We start from the raw sequence: 21,163 nt of genomic DNA, 5'->3' as shown, positions 1-21,163 counted from the left end.
CAAAACTCAAACTTAGAGAGAACTTAGCATACAACTACTTATGTCTCAGCAATCTAAGAACAATCCTCAAGTGTTTTTCATGATCTTCTTTACTCTTCGAATAAACCAGAATGTCATCGATAAACACAATCACAAAGGAGTCTAAGTATGGCTTAAAAATGTCAATTATCAAATCTATAAAAGCAGTTGGAGCATTGGTAAGCCCGAACGACATGACTAGAAATTCATAATGCCCATATCTAGTCCAGAAACCTGTCTTAGAAATATCCTCCACTTGAATTTTCAACCGATGATAACCCGATCTCAAATCAATTTTCAAAAACACAAAAGCCCCCCGAATCTGATCAAACAAATCATCAATACGAGGGATAAGATATTTATTTCATATGGTGACTTTATTTAACTGACGGTAATCAATGCACATTAACATGGTCCCATCTTTCTTTTTCACAAACAGAATAGGAGCGCCCCACAGGGAGAAACTCGGATGAATGAAATCCTTACTAAGAAGATCCTGAAGTTGCTCTTTTAATTCCCTCAACTCTGTGGTACCATCCGATATAGCGGAATAGAAATAGGGGGGCCCTTGGCTCTAAGTCAATGCCAAAATCAATATCATGATTTGGTGGCATGCCTGGCAAGTCTGCGGGAAACACCTCCCGAAACTCACGTACCATAGAAACCGACTCAAGAGATGGACCGTCAACACTGGTATCACGAATATGTGCCAAATAATCCAAGCAACCCTTATCCACTGGATTCTTTGCACGAATAAAGGAAATTATTTTCTTTGGGAAAGGACTAAGGTTACCCTTCCACTCAAATCAAGGCACCCTGGGCATAGCTATGGTGACTGTCTTGGCATGACAGTCTAGAATTGCATGATAAGGAGCTAACCAACTCATACCCAAGATGATATCAAAATCTACCATGTCTAGAATCACTATGTTAACCCTGGTGCCATACACCATAAGTGTGACAATACAAGATCGAAAAACTTTATCTACAACCACAGAGTCTCTAACTGGAGTAGATACATGTATAAGGGCATTAAGCAAATCACAGACTATATCAAGACCTATAGAAAAATATGTAGACATAAGAAAATGTAGAACTCGGGTAAAACAATACATAAGCCATCCGGTGACAGACTGAGATATTACATGTAATAACCGCATTTTAGCCCTCAGCCTCTATCCTGCCCAAAAAGGCATAACAATGAACCTGTCCGCCAGTAACCTGAGAACCATTGCGATCAACCTGCCCTGTCTGAGCTCCGCCCATGCCGGGCTGATGAGCACCTCTACTTTACTGAAACCTGCCTCTGTTAGGCTGGATGCCATCTCTACCAGCCGTGTGACAACCACACCCAGACTGAGCGAGGTTACCCCCATACGATCGTCCCCCTCTACTTGATGCTGGAGCTCTGGGAGCTTGAAACTGAGTACCGTAAGTCAATTTCTCTTAAAATTCCCTATCTCACCACACTCAAAGCATCCGCGGTCTAGTGTCGGACACTAAACAGAAGATGAGGAAGCTGAATACCCACCATAATCTAGAGCTCTGGCCTGCGAACCTCCTGGCTGATCAGAATAGTATTGACTGGCCCCTGATGGGCCTTCAACTGAAGCCTGCATGGTTGACTGAATAGGGCGTCCCGAATAGACCTAGGAACTCTGACCTTTAAAGAAAGAGCCACTAAACCTGCCACCCTTTTGGGCCTTCTTCTCCGGGTACTTACTATAACCATCCTGCCTAACACCCTCGACGGTCCTAACATGATCCACCACTTCCTGAAAAGAAGCACCTATTGCTGCAAGCTAAAGAGCTGACAATTGAAGAGCAGTGTTCAGCCCTTTCACAAATCTCTTAACACTCTCCTTGTCAGTAGGCACAAGTTGGAGGGCATAGCGAGACAACGAATGTAACCGAGCCTCACAAGCAGCCACAAACAGTTTGCCCTGCTCGATGTTACTGAACTCATCACGCCTGCGGTCCCTCAAAGTATAAGGATCATACTTGTCTAAAAACACCTGATAAAACTGAGTCTATGTCATCGGAGGCGATCCCGCTGGCCTACACTCTACAAAAGCCCTCCACCATAACTTGGCATCACCTAAGAGCTGGAACAAAGACATCGGTACAAGGACATGTCTAGTGAGTCTTGGCATCACCTAAGAGCTGGAACACCATAGTCCATGATGAACCCATAAGCATCCTCAACCTTAGTGCCAAAGAACTCTGGAGGCATCATCTTAGTGAACCTCCAAAACAAATCATGCTCATCCCCTGTCAATGCCGGACCTCCCACTAGCCTAGGAAATACCTTCAGTCCTGGGGCCTTATCAAAACGAGGAGCCACAACTGCAGCATGCTTAATCCCGGAGCACGAACTCCGCTTGGAGCTGGATCACCCGCTCTGGCACCCTGAGCACCTAGAATAGCTAGTAACACACCTGCCTCCATCAACCTATTCAGCAGGTTGAACAATCGAACCATAACATCTGATAACACTGGAGGAGCTATAATATCTGGTTGACCTAGTGCTGTGCAAGATCTGCTGCCTCATCTGGAGTTACCAAAGGTTATGGGGCCTGACTAGCCTCAGGAGCTGCGCCCCTGCCTCTACCACGGCCACGACATCTAGCCTAGCCTCTTCTATAAATTGCGACTACAGCGACCACAGCGACCTGACTTCCAACTCGAGTTGCGGCCCTAGAGGCCGGCACGGGTACCTCATTTGCTGCTGTCACACGAATCCTTACCATCTGTGAGAGAATAAAAAAAGAAAGTCAGATACCAATTTGAATCATCCAGATACCCATTGGAATCAAGTAGCATGAAAGAAAGAAAAAAATTGAATTTTCCTAGTGTCCCATAGCCTCTCGAAGATAAGTACCGATGTCTTTGTTCCGATCCGCAAGACTCACTAGACATGTCCTTGTACAACGAGATCGATGAACCTAGGGCTCTGATACTAACTTTGTCACGACCCAAATAACCGTGAGTGGCGCCCACACTAAATCTCCTAGTGGGCGAACTATCCCCTTACGCAATTATCAAATCATTTTAAACAAATATAAATTGATAAAAAAAAATTAAAGCATAAAACTGTTTAGTCATGCCATAAATAAATAAATTGCAAAAATCTAACTATTACAACCCCAAAATCCGAAAGACACTGTACAAAGACTCTAAAACATACACTGTCTAAGAAAATAGCAATAGTCTCAATAAAAAAGTAATGCTTGGAATAAAATAGACATCAATAAAAGAAGATCTTCAGGCGGCCTGGCATGGATAAGAGCTCACCCTCAAATCGATCAGAAACTGGCCTCACGGTAAATATGAGGTCTGGTAGATGTCGCTGGATCACAATCTGCACTCAAAAGAATGCAACAAGGTAGTATCAATATGAACATTATGTACCGGTAGATTTCATAGGCAGACTAATATTAGTATCATTACATAAAATCATAAAAATCAATAGAATGGACAGATAGGCACAACTGCACATAACCATATGAAACTATCAACAAGAATCATCCAACACTGAAATGAGATAAGCCCACACAAATAGCAATCAATAAGAGTAACTCAATCTTTGTCATTATCAACACAACCGTAACTCACGAATTATCTTAACTCTGTCACATATCCGTACACGCATGCTAAATGGTATTGTTTGCCTAAATAGCTGTCACGACCCAAACCGGAGGGCCACGACTGACACCCAAGACCCTACTCGGCTGAGTGCCATACTACCATTCTATCCATAAGTCATAACTTCTTGTAGACCTTTAATTTACGAAATGACGCTTCCGTCAAGCAAAACATGATTTTTTTTTAATAAAACTCTTTCATCAGATCAGGGACTTCTCCCCTATCGTTAATTCAAAGAAAACCTTTAGTCACAAAAAGATCTTTAAAAACAAAGCACATGAACACATCGACCTACATGGCCTCGTTACATAACTGTCGACATCTCGATACACTATCCACAGGACACTGTCTGCAAAAGTCTCTAACATAAACAAGATACCATAACATGAGATGGGACATGGCTCTAGCATACCCGTAATGCATCTGACTCAAGGACATACATAGGTACTCTGATTCGGAAACACTCCGAACAGAAATAGAGCTCACCAATCTAGCTGATAGCCTGGGAATATCCTATAACAAACGTCCTCTACTCATCTGTATACACCTGCGTGGCATGAAACGCAGCGCCCCCAGGAAAAAGGGACGTTAGTACAGACAATGTACTTAGTATGTAAGGCAGAACAATATATCTCAACTCAAATGATAAAAAATTAACCGACTCAATCTGTACCTGTAACCAACACTGAGAATCATATGCATATGAACTTTTAAAACATCATGTGTATACATATAATGCGTTCCTTCGCCCTTCTTGCAGCCCTTTCGGGTATGGTAGCGTAATGTAATTTTGAAAACATGTATATATGTATATGCACCTTTACTCATTCGCTCCTTCGAGCTTCGCCCCGTTGGGAATCATATCAAAATGGCCCCATCGGGCATCTCAATCATCGTATACCAGCTGATCAGGTGGTTTGCGTATATAACGCCATAGCCCTTCCCATGCCCCATAATATCATGTCGTACATATATATCTGTGCAAATGCATAATAATCTTTGTAAAACATCAAAAGACTCCCTTCGGAGCAACTTTTAGTTCAAAATGGGAACTTCTTCCCCTTTTCATTTGTCTCCTTCGAGACTAAAAAAAATCAAATATGAAATGCATACGAACAAAGAAGCCTTATGAATGTCCCCTTCGAGATTAGACACCATTATAGACACATACAACTTATGGATGCCCCTTTGGGATTAAGAAGTCAAGGAACTCAGCATATGAACAACACCAATATAAACATAGGGACATGAGCTCCTACATCTAGGAGTGGATTCATTATGAATATCATTGCATTTCGCACTTGTCATAGATTATGCCAAAATATAAGAAGGAATAGCCTTAACATACCTGGAAGCTCACTTCTCGACTTTCCAACCTACCTCCTATCTTGAAATCTACATCTAAAACCATTCATACTATTGTTAGGCTCACCATCAAGTGCTCGTCTTAAGCCTTCAATTTAAATCCGTTTAAAATCTGCCGAAGTTCGGGTAACATCTCCCCTGTTTATATACCTAGCCCGAAATCACAATACCACAACCAACAACAGTACCAACATTAACAACACCATTATCCATACCAATATATTCCATAAAACATCCCACACTATGTTTTCCAAATTCTTCAACTAACAAATTCATTATACGTTCATTTAATGGCTTTTCCTCCGTAAATAAGCTTAATTCAATACTAATAAGAAGAGATTCTTACCTTATTCCCACTAGAGTCGCAATATATTCAATATTCACCTTGAATCCAAACCAATATTCACCGCAAAACGATGCTATAATCACAATTATAGGCTATCAGGGCCTCGATTAATACTTCGCCACTCGAAATCACTCCAATTCCTCACTTTTATGACACACACACTCTCCAATATGTTGCTGAGCTTTTGGGAAAATATTTGTGGTGAAAATGAGGGGTTTGTCCCTTATATAGTGTATGAAAGTCGGTGGAAACCAACTTAAAAATTTCCCTTCGCATTCGTGGCCTTGGGTCGCGTTCGCGAAGGGTTAATCCTTGCTACTCTTCACGTTCGCGGCCCTTTGGTCGTGTTCGCGCAAGGTAAATTCTTGCTTTGGAAGCCTATGTTGTGACGTCCATAACTCTCTACTCCGATATCCTATCGACGGACGGTTATTTGCGTTGGAAACTAGAGTTCATGAACTTCAATTTAGGCTTTTACTTTTCTTAGAAACTCCTCATATACTAAAAGATATTCTTCCTCAAAGTTGGGCCAAAATTGCCCCTCCTATTTTCTCTAAAGTTCCAACAAACTTAATTTCCTTGATTCACTTGCCCTCCAATCCTTCCATAGCTTATTATATGTACTTAAACTCTCATAGCCATAAGATAAACACATATAATCTTATATATCCTTGAAAGTAACTCCAGAGTCCATACTTAAAACAACCAAAACCTGACGAATCTCAACATACAAAACTACGGGGTGTAACAATAGCCATGACCTATAGGGAAACCATGGTGTCCATGTACTACTCGCTCCGGAACTGACCTCGTATCACGAGCCCATAACTAGGCCACATCCTCACCCCCTCTCAATGTGCCTTTTTATATTTATATTTTCTTTATCATCACAATGTATTTCTGTTGCACAATCAATAAGGAATGTGAACAATCAATGAATCAATATCAAGGAACATAAGTCACCATGCAACAAGTCATATGAAGACTCAAGAATCAATTCATCAATAACATGAATAAGGGATTATTCCAAGTCAATAAGAGGAGTATGATTAACTCCTTCTTTATTGTATCATAATAGTTCATAACATAATTAATCAATCAATATCAAACTTTGGAATTTCCAACCACACTTTATGTCTAAAGCCCTAATCATGCTTCTCTTATCAATTTCATAACATATACAGTCAAATAATCAAAGTCTAACTCAAGTAGACCATAACCCATTTCAAAGACGAACTGGAACAATGCAATCACTTCGCAATAGCTTTCCCCTTTCGCAAAGCTTCAGAAAGTTCAAAGTCTAGCAATCATAACGCTAAGTGAGTAATGGATCATCTACTTAAATAAATAATAATTGGGGAAGAGAACCCAACTACTTATACCTTATTCAAATGGGTGAACTATCACTAAGTATGAATTCATCATAAAATCAACCCCAATCATCATGCTATTCCTATCCATGGATTTTCTAATCAATTCAACCCTATTACAAGAAGTTTTTATGCTAAAGTTACCATCTTTATGAAACCCTAAGTCTCAATACATCATTCTCATCCATTAGAACTTGAATTCCCACCTAGGAAATGATAATCTATAACCTTAGATGAATAAACAACAATATAATCACTAACCTATTCATTATTCAAGGGTTTCTTTTGTTTGAGGGTTTAAGTCCTTTCATTCACCATTAGTGAGCCAAAAACTAATCATGGAACTTAATGTAATGATGGAATGAACAAAGTAGAGGGTTGAGACTTACCTTTCAAGAATATTTTATCCCTAGCCTTAGAAATTCGCCATAATAGTTCTTGGAAACTGTTTTGGAGTTATGTGGGGAGTGGGTTCGGAAATAAGAATATAAAATGCTGATTTTGTCTCCCGTTGACCGCTGTAGCGGACAATGTCTCCCTACAGCTGGAAATGCCCTGCTATGGTAGACCTCATTAATTTCCCCTGCCCCACGGAGATAATCCCCTACCCGCTACAGCGGTCGCACACGCGCTGCAATAGTTCATTTTGACCAGTAGCTCGGGTTTTCCACCAGTATTCACCCAAAAATCCCAACACTAATCCGGGGCCCTATAGACGCAAACCAAACATGCACACACACAAATATATATATATATATATATATATATATATATATATATATATATATATATATATATATATATATATATATATATATATGTATATATATGGACTCATCAGCAGCCTTGAACTTCCCAACGAAGGTCCAGTTTACTAAGTCACCCCCATAACGACCTAGCAGGTCGTTACACCTATATATAGACTCATCTGCAGCCTCGAACTTCCCAACGAAGGTCCGATTTACTAAGTCACCCCCATAACGACCTAGCGAGTCGTTACACTGGCTATATGACCCACCGTGTGTGGTGCATCTATTGTCCATCTTACCCAGTCAACGCTGATAAAGTAGCTATTTATCATATGGAATATATGCACAGGTTGAAACAAGATGTGGAAGACAGCTATTCCCAAACACAAGTGAAATGTATCATAATTGCTAAAATTAAAATATCAATGTCAACAACTGCTAAATAGACATGCTCGGCGTCATCACTTCTAACATTTTCTAGGTCGACATGCTAGATATCAACTACTGCAACAAGTATAATGAAACAGTTTAAGTACAAAATTCTAAGAGCCTCGTGGCAAATGTCAGATACTTTTGAAATAACTAAGCTAGCTCATGCTTGTCTTGCAAACTAAATAGTTTAAATGCAACAAACATCACAAATAATATTTTTTATGAAAATCAAGCAAAAGAAGAAGCTTGAGACTCACTTGCCTCGGGACAAACTTGAGCTAAAGTCAAATACTCATTTCTCTTGTGTTATCTTGAATAACAACCTCCAAACTGTGCAAAATATGCATTACTAGAGTTAATTATATGTATCGGACTAGGTCTTGTACTTTTAGGACAATCCAAAGTCAAAGTCAACAGGTAGTTAACTCAAAAGTCAATCATACGGTAAACTGCAAAAACCTAAAAAAAAATAGTGTCCCCGGTTATCCACTCCGTCCAGTTTCTTATCCACTCACAATTTTATAGTTTTTAATCATACTAAATCAAGCATAATATCAAGATGAGTGTGCAAAACCATTACCTTGATTTGTAAGTTAATTATCCATCCCTTTTTTTAAAATATAAAATCCGAGAGCACTTTGCCCCAAAATAAATAAAATAGTGCTAGTTAGCGTCTAATTTTCTTTTATATCAGGCCCTTTAGTGTGATCGCACAGGACCAATGCAATCATGCTTCTCAAGAAATTTAACCCATTGCGATATTACATAATAGAACCACGGTCGCAGAAGCCTTTTATGTGGCAAAGCATTACGAAGTGCAAAGAAAAAATCCCCTTTTTTCGCAATTGCATCCCCTGAGAGCGATCACGCAGGTGAGCTGCTCCAGAAAAAGCCTACAACATAAAATTTAGTTTGAGCGTATCTAAGTTAACCTAAAACCCTCAGCTCCCAACCCAAATAATGCTAATAAGTCTCAAATGTTATTGTTGAGTTATACAAGATCTTAAAACATAATTTGGAACACCAAACTCTCAAAAGAGGCGTTGAGTGGTTATATTCTACCCCACTTATACTAATGTTTCTCCTCAAATGGTTCTAAAAATATCTATAGTGTTTATAAATGATGTGAGTATCTGTACCCGGTATCCTGTTGTGCTCCCTAAGTAGCCTCATCGCTTGGATGGTTCCTCCAAAAACTACTGAAAGAATCTTCTTTGACCTCAACTAATTAACTTTCTGCCCAAATAACTTATAGTGTTTATAAATGATGTGAGTATCTGTACCCGGTATCCTGTTGTGCTCCCTAAGTAGCCCCAAAAGATTTTTTTCACCTAGTTAGACCTAGACAATTGGAGAATAACACCACTTACTATATAAAATCTGAAATGGGTCCATCTAAATGTTATACTAGTAACCTTTTTCAAAGCAAATTCCGCTAATGGAATTGATCATCCCAAAAAACCCTAAAGTCAATGACCTATGCTGTCAATATGTTCTCTAAGATCTGAATGACCCGCTCGGATAGAACATCATCTTACAAGTGAAACACTATGCTAAGATCAACCTAGGTGGTAAAATATGCAATGACATAACTGGCACCTGTGTAACCGTACTATCTCAAGAATTCATACGTGTGTTAATTTCTCTGATGTTTGAGTATTTGAACCAATATAAGGTTTGTAAACTTTGTGAGTCTTTCAACTATAACCCAAGTTGAATCATGCTTCTTCAAAATACATATCAAACCTACCATGAAGTCCATTGTGATTCTTCTTTGTTGAGATGTTGTGGTCTCAAAAATAGTTCAAGAGCTTAAACAAAGGTTTGATGATTGACAAACTATGCATAAGAGACAATCAAGTATAAGGAAGATTGAAGGAATATGTAGAAGAACCAAATCGTTAACAGATCTCCAAAATGAATTGGTATTTCAAGCAGAATAGAAGACTACTTAGAGGAACTGGTCCTTTGAAGAAGGATTGGAGACTGTTTGAAGAAGTTGTTTCGTGCAGACTTGGAAAATTGTAAGTTTGAATCATTCCAATTCTACAAGCAACTGAAGTTTAATATATGAAAATATTATCAAATTGAACACATGGAATTAGCATGGAAATAAGTGAAGGAAACTGTATACGCTTGAAGAAGAAAAACCATGTCAAACAAGGATTGGTTTAGTACAATTATTGAAACCAAATCTTGGATGGATTTGGAGAATTGAAGGCAGTCCTTCATTTCTATAAATACATCATGTCATAAAAGCTTTGGAGCTTAAACATAATCAAAGAGAGAGGCATCAATAATGAGAGCAGAGTCAACACCTAGAGTCTCGAAGAAGCCAATATAACGACTCGTTTGGTTGTTATAGTCTTTTTAGTACTTTTGACCCTTTATTGAGCTTGTTTAGATCACATTTGACCCAAAGGGATCATTGAAATGCTTATCGAGGTGTTTGGATATGATTTGGACAACTTTTGAGAAATTTGGGCTTAAAGAGAAAAAAAGTTTACTAGAAGATGACTTTTGGGTAAACAAACTTTTTTTGAAAATCCGTCAACTCCGAGAGGTCCGGATGGTCTTTCAGAACTTGCTCATACATTTGGTTCGGTTACTAATGCACTCGGGTGCATTTTGGGACTTGGGTTGGGAAGTTGGATTTGAGGTATTAGGGTTTGGCTCGATCAACGAGGCCTCTGTTGCAAATTTCGAGGCCCCGAGTGAGTTCGTAGTGTGTTTTTATGTATGTCTGTATATATGGTGTGTGAGCAGATGACCTCGGGTGATAGTCGGGATTTCGGCTTGAGATTGTGAAACTTGAGAAATTCTGGTGTCTGGTGCCCGCTATGGCGACACTAGCACCGCGGTAGCAGTACCACTTTAGCAGTAACCCTACTGTTGTAGCGGCTTTATTAATTTGGGACAGGACTGTTGTAGCGGTCATGGGATCGCGGAAGAGGTGCTGCTAAAGAGGTATATTGGTCGCGGAAACGGGTGGCGGGCAGTTAATTTTATTAAATGAGTGTTAAAATCCCTAAGTTCCTCATTCATTACTATTCCGGAAACTGAGTTATTGGGAGAATTTCAAGGTGATTTTTGGGGGGAAATATTTATGGTAAGTCCCTTTACTTTCCTTTCCATTCCATGATTTCATCATCACCTTTGGATTCCTTTATCATGCTAGTTCACTAAGAGTTTAAGAATTAAAAGAGGGTTCAATAAGTTCTTTCTAGGCCTTGTATTCTTCATTTATTGATTGGGTTAGCTTTATTAAGCATGGAATTGATGATAAGAATCTATTATTGCATGATTTCTTCCTAATTGGTGGCTAAATTATGGAATTGGAAGTTAGGGTTTATACCCAAATTTGGAGGTTTTGCCTAGAATCCGAATTTAAGTATTTTGTTAGTTCTCCTAGCTTATTATTGATGGGAATTGATCACCTAGAGTGTTAATTTCTTATTGGGACCTATAGGATCCAAATTCCATTCTTTCTAGTTCATAAAACCCACTCCATAGGTTGAGATTTGAATTTTGAATAGAATTAAGGGTTAATTGATGTTTCTTTTTTATTCTAATTGCATATTTCGGCTATGATTAGACTTCCATTGCCAGAGGCTCAAAATAAAGGAAAGACTAAGGAGTGATTGCTGGAGACTTTGCTATTCGGCCTTCCAGGTAGATTACGGTTTATCCTATGGTGAGACTTCGATTAGTGAAGCGTATATTTAGATGATATTGTCGGAGAACAGATGTAAACCTCCGGGTATGAAATTGGGTTGGATATTTCCTTAGGTTGGGCCTTGTTGTGTGATTTTGGGCTAGCCACCCTGTTGTGTTGTGACTTATCTTGTTCTATTTGTTGTTGGCTCGTTGCCACGTGGAGATAGTAGATATTAGTTACTAGTGATATATCATGATGATGATATTGTAGCACCTTACTTGTTTTGAGACAAGGATTGTGACTCTATTGTGGCTTATTGTGTAGACTTTTATTGATATTATTGGTGTGCCCATATGTGTACTGTTGAGATTGATTTGATTATTGACATTGAACTCATACATTGAACGCATTCTCATCCTTCATAATATACTATTGATACATTGATGATACACAAGGAAACATTGTTATGAGGTGGGCTCTGTTGGATGAGAGTGACGTGAGGACCGATATCTGATGTTTATCCCAAAATTGAGGTATGACTATTGGTAGCGATTGCCGAGGTCTTTGCCGGAATCGTGAGGATTGGTACATGGACTTCACGGGTCCCCCATGGATTGTGCTGCTGAGATGTGATGTTCCATCATCGGAGTACATGTTTATCGGTGCATATACATTGTATTCATATTTTATACATTATTGCATTGCATTGTACCTTTGGCTTCTTGTGATATTCTTGTGATATACAGTTTCAGATTGGATTTAATGAGACTTGGCATAGTTGGGTTTAGATACTATAACATAGGTGATGACTTGTACTTGGTTACAGGCTCGCATTGACTTATACCCTATTGATTTACCTGTTTATCTTACTTTGTTGTCCTGGTATATGTTAGCTAATCTTAGTCGGCCTATAATACCTACCAGTACGTGTTGTTGTACTGGCCTGCACTTGCTACATTCTTTTATGAATACAGAGTATCAGGTGGGATCGACGTCTACTCCTCGTGGCCAAGAGTTCGAGGTTGCTGATTCGAGTCTGTTGGGGTGAGCATGTGGACGCTTCGCTACCCGAAGACTCTTCTTCTATTATGTCTTACTTTGCTATTCTGAGACATTATTTAAGAGTATTGATGTATTATTATTACTTCCAGACCTATAGATTTTATTTAGATGCTCTTGTATGACCAGACCAGATACTGGGGTGGTTTTCGATTTACTTCCGCACTTATTATATATATCCATATGTCAAACTTACTCTTCCGCAATTTATATTGTGTTTGTGAATATTGGGTTAACGGTTCGCCTACCGAGGTGGGATAGGTAGGTGCCCGTGAGTCTTGTGAAATTGGATCGTGACAGCCAACTACAACAGCGTCAAAGAACCCGCTTCTATCAAGATTTATCTATACTATTCATGAGATGTAATAGTTAGGTTCTTGTGGTTCCAAGGAAATATCTTGATAACCTTCTTAGTTGATTATAGTAGGTATTGTTTTGCATTGTAAAGGAATGCGGGACTTTATAATAGCAAAAGACATAGAGCGTTGGGACATAATTCAAGATGGTCCAAAGACTCCTTTAGCCAGGTCAATGAAGGCAAATGAACTGGCCCCAAAATCTGTGAGCGATACAAAGAGGAAAATGTGGAGGATACCCAGCTAAAATGCCAAAGCTGAAGAAATTCTTTTCCAAAGTATTGCACTTGCCATACATGATAAAATCCTTTCGTGCAAGACTACAAAGTAAATATGGGACATTATTCAAGCAAACTATAAAGAAACTTCTGGAAGTCATGATCAATTCCTTAAATATCAAAGAGGAACTTGATTAAGAGAACACCGGGGCAGCGAATGTAATCTCTGATTCAGAACCTAAAAACATCAGCAAGAAGTACTTATCAGAAGTTAAAGGTGAGATTCCCACTTACTGTAGGAACAAACTAGAAGGTTTGATTGAAACTATCCTCAATATCCTTCAAAATCTTTACATTGAAAGGAATAAATTGATGCAAGAATACACTATTCTTTGAATGAACCATAGAAGTCTGAAAGAAGTAAGAGAGAACCTGGAAAATGAAATTGATAACATCAAGAACAAGGTTCTCACACTTAAAAATAAAGAGGCTGGACTAGAAATTAAAAAGATTCTAGTTGCACCTCCCAAAGAAAAAGGTTATGCCAAGGAGACTCCGAGGAGTTGAAGATAATGGAAGATATCAAGTCTGGTCTATATGGAAATAGCATGTCCTCAAGAATGACAACTTCCCTGCATATAAATCAAATAGTGGCAGACCATGTTTGAAGTTCAAAGAAGTGAAGACAACAATAAAAAAGCTCTATTTGAAATTCAATTTATTGAGTAGCTGTTGACTCAATAACAATTGCTCAGCTTAAAATGATGTTTTGATGATTTGAAAAACAATGTACCCAAAGTCAATCAAGAGAGATATAATAAAAGTATTAGAAAACCAAAAGTCCAAACAGATCTCCAAAGTATCGAGTAAAGCAATCCACAATATCAAAAGAACTGCTCAAAGGAACTGATCTTTTTCATGCAACACTGGAGATTGTCGAAGAGGAATTCATGCCAACTGGGAGAATCAGAATATTGACTCATTCCTATTTGATTAAAGGTTGGATTTCAAGCTGTGAACATATTACCATAAACTCTATACATGGAATTAGCTTTAAAGTAGGAGAAGGAGAAGGAGAAGTCGATGGGCATAAAAGGAAAGACTGAAGACTTGAGTCAAACTAGAATTGGTTTTCGGGTACAATTATGAAACTAATATTTAGTTGGATTCAACAATACAAGGTGACCACTACTTTTATATAAACACAACACAAACAAGTTTTGGAGCTTAACCACAATAGAGATACAATTTCAACGTGAAGCAAGAGTAAGTGGAGTCAACACCAAGTCTCTAGCAGAACCAACTTCTATAAACAAAATGAATATATCCAAAAGAATAAGGCACACAAGATTGAAGAAGGAAGAACCTGCAGAATAACATGAAAGGAAGTAGTTCTCTAAGAGATGAAGAGGGTGTACAAATAACAGGATAAATAATTAACAAAAACAGCAGCAATATAACTGATACCTGAGCTAAAGATGACTTATTGAAATACGTTTCACCAGACGACAAATGATGAAGAAGCATGAGAGAATTATACTTGCTAAATATATAAGTGAAGCAGCTTGAAGGAGCTTACTAGGAAGATGAACTGAGGATGAAGATTTCTCCACAACTTTGGCTATGAAAAGGGAGTGTGTAAGATAGATCAAAGTGGAAAAATGTCTAACTGAATCTTATACCTTAACTGCTATGCACTTACCACATGATCAATTGAGCTTAAGTGACAAATATAGTGAGGAAATTAGTCAAAGAACCTAGTACCTATGACTATCAGGTATGCACCTCCTTCCAATAGTTAGTTGCATAAATATTCTTATGCTACTATATCACCCAAGTCAGTCTTATAATCTCTTTCTTGATAAAACTAATTTGAGTAGACTATATATGCCACTAGCCTTGAACCAAATACCTAACATTATAAACCTCCTCCTATATATATATCTACATAAAACCTTTATTTCCATAGAAGATGACCAAAATAAGTCTCTTAGAGTCATGAATGTGGTTAGAGTAGAAATTGCAAAGATCTCTTGAAAGTGTTGAATCAAAAGTCATCACAAGCACACAAGCAGTGATTCAGGGGAAATATATAAAGAAATTTTGAACAAAAAAAAGGAGGAAGTTGATCATGAAAATACATAGGAAGGGTTTGTGACAAAGGGATCTGATGTTAATTAGGAAACCGTTTCCTTAGTTGCTAATGACTAAAGGGATTGACAATAAAAAATTTCTCAATCAAGAATGTGATAGCATGGACTTGATATTAAAACAATATTATCCACATCCTCCAAGTGGCGATGTTAGAAGATTCAGGTTCAACAAAGAACAATACGAACTTCTATAAGAATCAGGGGATTTGAATAAAGAAAGAGTTGAGTATGGTTGAAAGAGGGAGCATATGATCCCGAAGGATAAGAATATGCAGAAGAAGAATTCAGATTGATACTAGTACTGGCCTTGACAAGACTATAGGGACTCATTTAAACAAATTGAGCAGAAACAAAGAACCAATCGCTATCCCTTCCTATCTAAAACCAAAACTTAATCCTTCCACGTACCAATTTGATTTCAATACATTATACCTGACAATAGTAGAATGTTATGTAGCAATCTTTTTATTTGGGCCTTATGACTTAATGTGGTGCAGGAAAATCCTCATAAAGTTTTAACCTAATAAGTTTATTTGAGCACTTTTATCATGTTCATGATATTGTATCCAATGGCCATGAGTTTGATGTTGATAAAGTAGGCTTGACATAAGGGGAAGATCAGTTCATGTGTCATTGTCATATGTCAGGCATAGACATCCTAAAAGATCAAGAATGCGTGTTTGGAGTGACGAATATGATCAATGTGCTGAAGAAGGAAGAAGGTTGCACAAATATCTAGTTTGCTAAAATTAGGATGCATTGTAAAGGAACTGGTTCATACTTATAAAGTAACATGTTCTTATTTCGAAGCACTGGATAATAGACAAGGGAAGTTAAAAGAATATTGGCCTGAGAACAAAGACGAAAGAACTTGGTCCTTATACTTATCATTGAAAAGACGTTTTTCAAAAGAGAAATACGGGAAAATGGTTTTTTAAAGAAGATATGGACATCATTGATTTCACAAAACCTAGCCATCTATGGGGTTGCAAAAAGTGAAAGGTAAGTCCCTACAGCTAATTAAGTAAGATTGCAAACCATACTTAGTCGAGAAAAACCTAGCCATCTACTGGGATGCAATGAATGGAAGGTAATTCCCTTGATCGATTGAAGTGAGCTTAATATCTTGTTGAAATCGAAGGTGAACTTAAGCGAGCTTAATATTTTGCTGAAGTTTGTATAGATTGGAGTTGTATCAATAAGAAGTTATAGTGTTGAACAACATGGAGCTAATTCTCAGGGGGAAGATTGTCAATATAGGAGTTATGCTTACGGAAGAAGATACTGATCAAGAGCTGCTGAAGATTGATAAAGCTGATCAAGTGCACAAGGTGTATGAAGTTTCCATGAGTTTGTCATAATAAAAAAGGGAGAAATTGTTGAGATGATGTGGTCTCATCGTATCAATAATACTTCAAGAGATTAAATGAAGTTTTGATGATTGACAAACTATGTACAAGAGACAATCAAGTAAAAGGAAGAATAAAGGAAGATGTAAAAGAACCAGATCCTTAATAGATCTCTAATTCTTGAAGAATGAAGGAAGATGTAGAAGAACCAGATCCTTAACAGATCTCCAAAAAGAACTTTAAATGCAGGTATAACTGAATAGGAACTAGTCCTTTGAAGAAGAACTGCAGACTGTTTGAAGAAGTTGTTTTGTGCAGACTTGGAGAATTAGAAGTTTGCCTCATTCCAATTATACAAAGAGAATTTAAGATATGGAAATATTACCACAGATTTAACACATAGAATTAGCTTGGAAAGAGGAGAAGGAAACCGTACACGCATGAAGAAGGAAATCTATGTCAAATAAAAATTGGTTTCATACAATTATTAGACCCAAGTCTTGGATGGATTTGAAGAATTGAAGGCAGTCATTCACTCCTCTAAATACAACACATCATAAAGCTTTGGATCTTGACCACAACCAAAGAGACATACACACTAAGAGTTAGAGTAGACTCAACACTTAGTGTCTCGGGAGCCAACTGCAATGTTAAAGAACCTATTCCTATCAAGATTTATCTATATTGTTCTTAAGTTGTAATTGTTAGGTTCTTGTGGTTCAAAGGTAATATCTTGATTACCTTCTTAATTGATTGTAGTAGATATTGTTTTGTATTGTAAGTGACTTCATTGAGTGGGTAGTTTCATTGAAGAGAGAGAATAGATAGAACCAGCAATTGTTGAAGAAGAGAGAGTTGGGATAGCTACTATTTGGAATAGTTCCTTAGGTATACAAATTGTTGTAACCTTAAATGTTTCTAAAGTTTAGTCTCAAATTTCTCACATCCGGTACACAAAGTTGACCATTAATATATAAGTTGCATCACCCTATCAACACCAATCACTATATTAGTTGCAGCTTTCTACTTCACCTTCTCTCTAAGAGCAAGCAAGTGAGGATCTCCATACTGGTGAGTCTTAGTTCTCTCAAGTAAAGTCAATTTTTTCACAACACAAGAACACACTCCACTAGACTGTGAACCATTAAGTCTAACACCTGGGTTAGCTAAAAATTGGAAGTTTATAAATAAAGGACATATGGCAGTTGAAACGTAAGTCAAGCTAATCGTAGACTTCTACTCATGGTATCCAATACCACATATGATTTCACCAGGATGTAAAAGATGGGGAAGTCACAATTTTTAAGTGACTCCAGCGATCTAAGTTGTATCAAATTTACATCCTTTTTGCTTAAAGTATACTGTAGGCACCTTATAATTAGTGAAAACCCCATATGTCTCACTATACATGTAGTAATGTCATATCTTAAGTGCCAAGACAACTAGTGCAAGCTCCAACTCATGTGTTGGTTAGTTATTTTCATTGTTTAGAAGCATAGGCAATCACCTTCCCTACTTGCATCGTAGCGCAATTCAAACCAATACTCAAGACATCACAATATACCGTATAACCTCCCTTGCCTATAGGTAAGGTCAAAACTGTTGTTGTAATTGAAAAGTCAACTCAGACTCCTCAGCTCATCTTCACTACACACACTTCTGAGTCAACAGAGCTGTGAAGGTTGAGAAACCTGCTACAAAATGCCAAAGTAATTTGCCACGCCCAGAACACTAGGTATCTCTATGGGTGTAGGTCTAGGCCACTTTTAGACTGCTTATATCTTCTTAGGATCCACCTTTATACCATTTTTAGACACAACATGACCAAAGAACGTGATTGTGTCATGCTAAAACTCGCACTTTGAGAATTTTGCATAAATTTCTTATTCTGTAAGTGTATTAAGAGATGTCCTCAAGTGATACTTATGCTCTGCCTGGATATAGGGCTAAACCAAGATATCATCAATGAAAATAATTACAAAATTATCAAGAAAGGGCTCGAACATTGGGTTTACAAGATCCATAAATGCTATTGAGGAATTAATTAGCTCTTGGGACATAATCAAGGACTCAAAATGGTCATATGTTGTTCAAAAGGTTGTCTTGGGGACTTCATCCATTTTGATATTCAACTGATGGTACCTTGAACTCAGGTCAATCTTTGAAAAGTAAGTTGAACTTTGCAAATGGTCGAACAAGACATCAATATGAAGGAAAGGGTACTTATTCTTTATAGTAACCTTATTCAATTTCCTGTAAGTAATTCACGCACACATCGAGCCATCTTTCATTTTCATGAACAACATGAATTTAGCCCTCACGTTTGACGAACCTTTTATCAGACAAGTCATGTATAAGTTCCTTCAAAACCCTCTGCTCCTCTGGAGTCAACCCATATAGGGGAACAGAAATGGGAGGAGTCCCAGATAATGTATCTATGTAACACTTTATCTCTCACATAAGAGGTAATCTTGGTAAATCTTCTTGGAAAACGTAAGGTTAATCATGGGATTGTAGAAAACTATGATTAGTAACATTCTCAGCTTGGGCATCACTAATTGTAGCTAGGAAACCCAAACAATCTGCACTAATCAATCTTGATACTTAAAGAAATAGATGACATTATTCTTAGGCACGATTGTCATACCCTTCCATTCTAGACTCGACTCTCCTGGTAGGTCAAATATCATTCTCTTGGCATGGCAATAGAATTTAGTATGAGATGATCCCAACCAATCCAAACACATGATGACATCAAAGTCAATCGTCTATGACATAATGAGGTCAACCAAGATCTCTCTACACTGAATCAAAACTTCACAATCTCGATATACTCAATCTACTTGTCATGCCCTAAACCTGGGGAGAGAGATCTTGGTTGACCACATTGTGTTATAGACGATTGACTTTGATCTTAGTTGAGATAAGGCCTAAGTACCAGGTAATCTGATAACAAGAAATGTATCTCAACGTCGACTAAGAACAACCCAAAGGATACATATTCAAATACGGGCCGACAAGGCCACCATGAGTATCGTTACATCAACAGAAAAGTAACCCAAAAATGTGCAAATACATGGGCCGATAATCCACCACATGATCTAATATAACAACGTCAATGCCGACAAGGCCATCATACGTAACGTACATACAAGACATGTCTACAAGACTCTATGCATATAACTGTACTATGGTAAGGACAAGGCCACGACCTACCCATCATGTCTATATATCAACATAATTCAAAACCTCTAGACTTGGCAACTCTAGAAGGCATGGAGCTTACTAATCAAAAGCTGAACACGAACAAACTTTTATTGAAGAGGTCTGTCCGACTGTTTATCTGAACCTGCAACATAAAAGGGACGTCAGTGCGAAAGAATGTACCGAGTATGTAAGGCAAACTGAATAACTGTAAGATGAAACTGAACCGGTATAAATGAACATCAAAATATAATTGAGTGCCAAGGATAACCTGAGGTTAAGTTTACCATCTTTTGATTCATTTCACAATTTCAACATAATCCATTAGCCATTGTAGGCACACCACAACAACGTACCGAGCCACAGAGGGGTATCGTGTGTAAAAGGGCCACTGTGGACAGAAAACAAATGACATACCGAGCCATAAAAGGCCTCATGTGTAAGATAACGTATCGAGCCATGAAAAAGCCTCGTGTGTATGAGAATGTATCGAGCCATGAAGAAAACTCATGTGTATGATAACCTATAGAGCCATGAAGAGCCCTCGTGAGCAAGATATCGTACCGAGCCATACAAAGGAACTCATGTGTAAAACATGCAATGAACATACAACGAACATTATGAATGTTACTTTAACACATTCCTTTCTAGCATGGAATAATGACTAAACAAGATACGAACTTCTGACAATTGGAGTACTATAACACATGAAAGAGAGGAACATCATGATTAGAGTGTTTTCTAAAGAACCATTCTTTTTAAATCATTCATTTTGGGAAATGTATTAGAGCAGATTCATGCTAATGAGAGATAAGAGGAATATCTATTACATATCTTATAGTTGATTCTATTGACGATGACGAACTTGACCTTCTCTACATGTTAATCTACAAGAAACGATAACAACACTAGTGTCAAAATTAAGGGAAGACACAATAACAACACAACGAGCAGCAAGCTAGCTGTACGATTATCTAATAAGTGTTTCACCATACCCTTATTTCTTCTAAACACATGAGTAATATCAATCATGCATTTCAATACTTATAACCATGTTTCCATCCTTCAATACAATAAGAACAACACCAAATAATTCACAACAACACTATACAATCCATATATATCTTTCAATTGTTGTTTCATAAGTTCTCATCGACCAATCATATATAAAGCTTCAACAAGCCCATATAAATTAGAATCAGCAAGTCCTTAGTGGAACTTCCTTCGATGTGAAGCAAGCT

This window comes from Lycium barbarum, chromosome 4, assembly GCF_019175385.1.
Source record: "Lycium barbarum isolate Lr01 chromosome 4, ASM1917538v2, whole genome shotgun sequence".
NCBI classification, from domain to species: Eukaryota; Viridiplantae; Streptophyta; class Magnoliopsida; order Solanales; family Solanaceae; genus Lycium; species Lycium barbarum.
Note: the sequence above shows the minus strand (reverse complement) of the source record.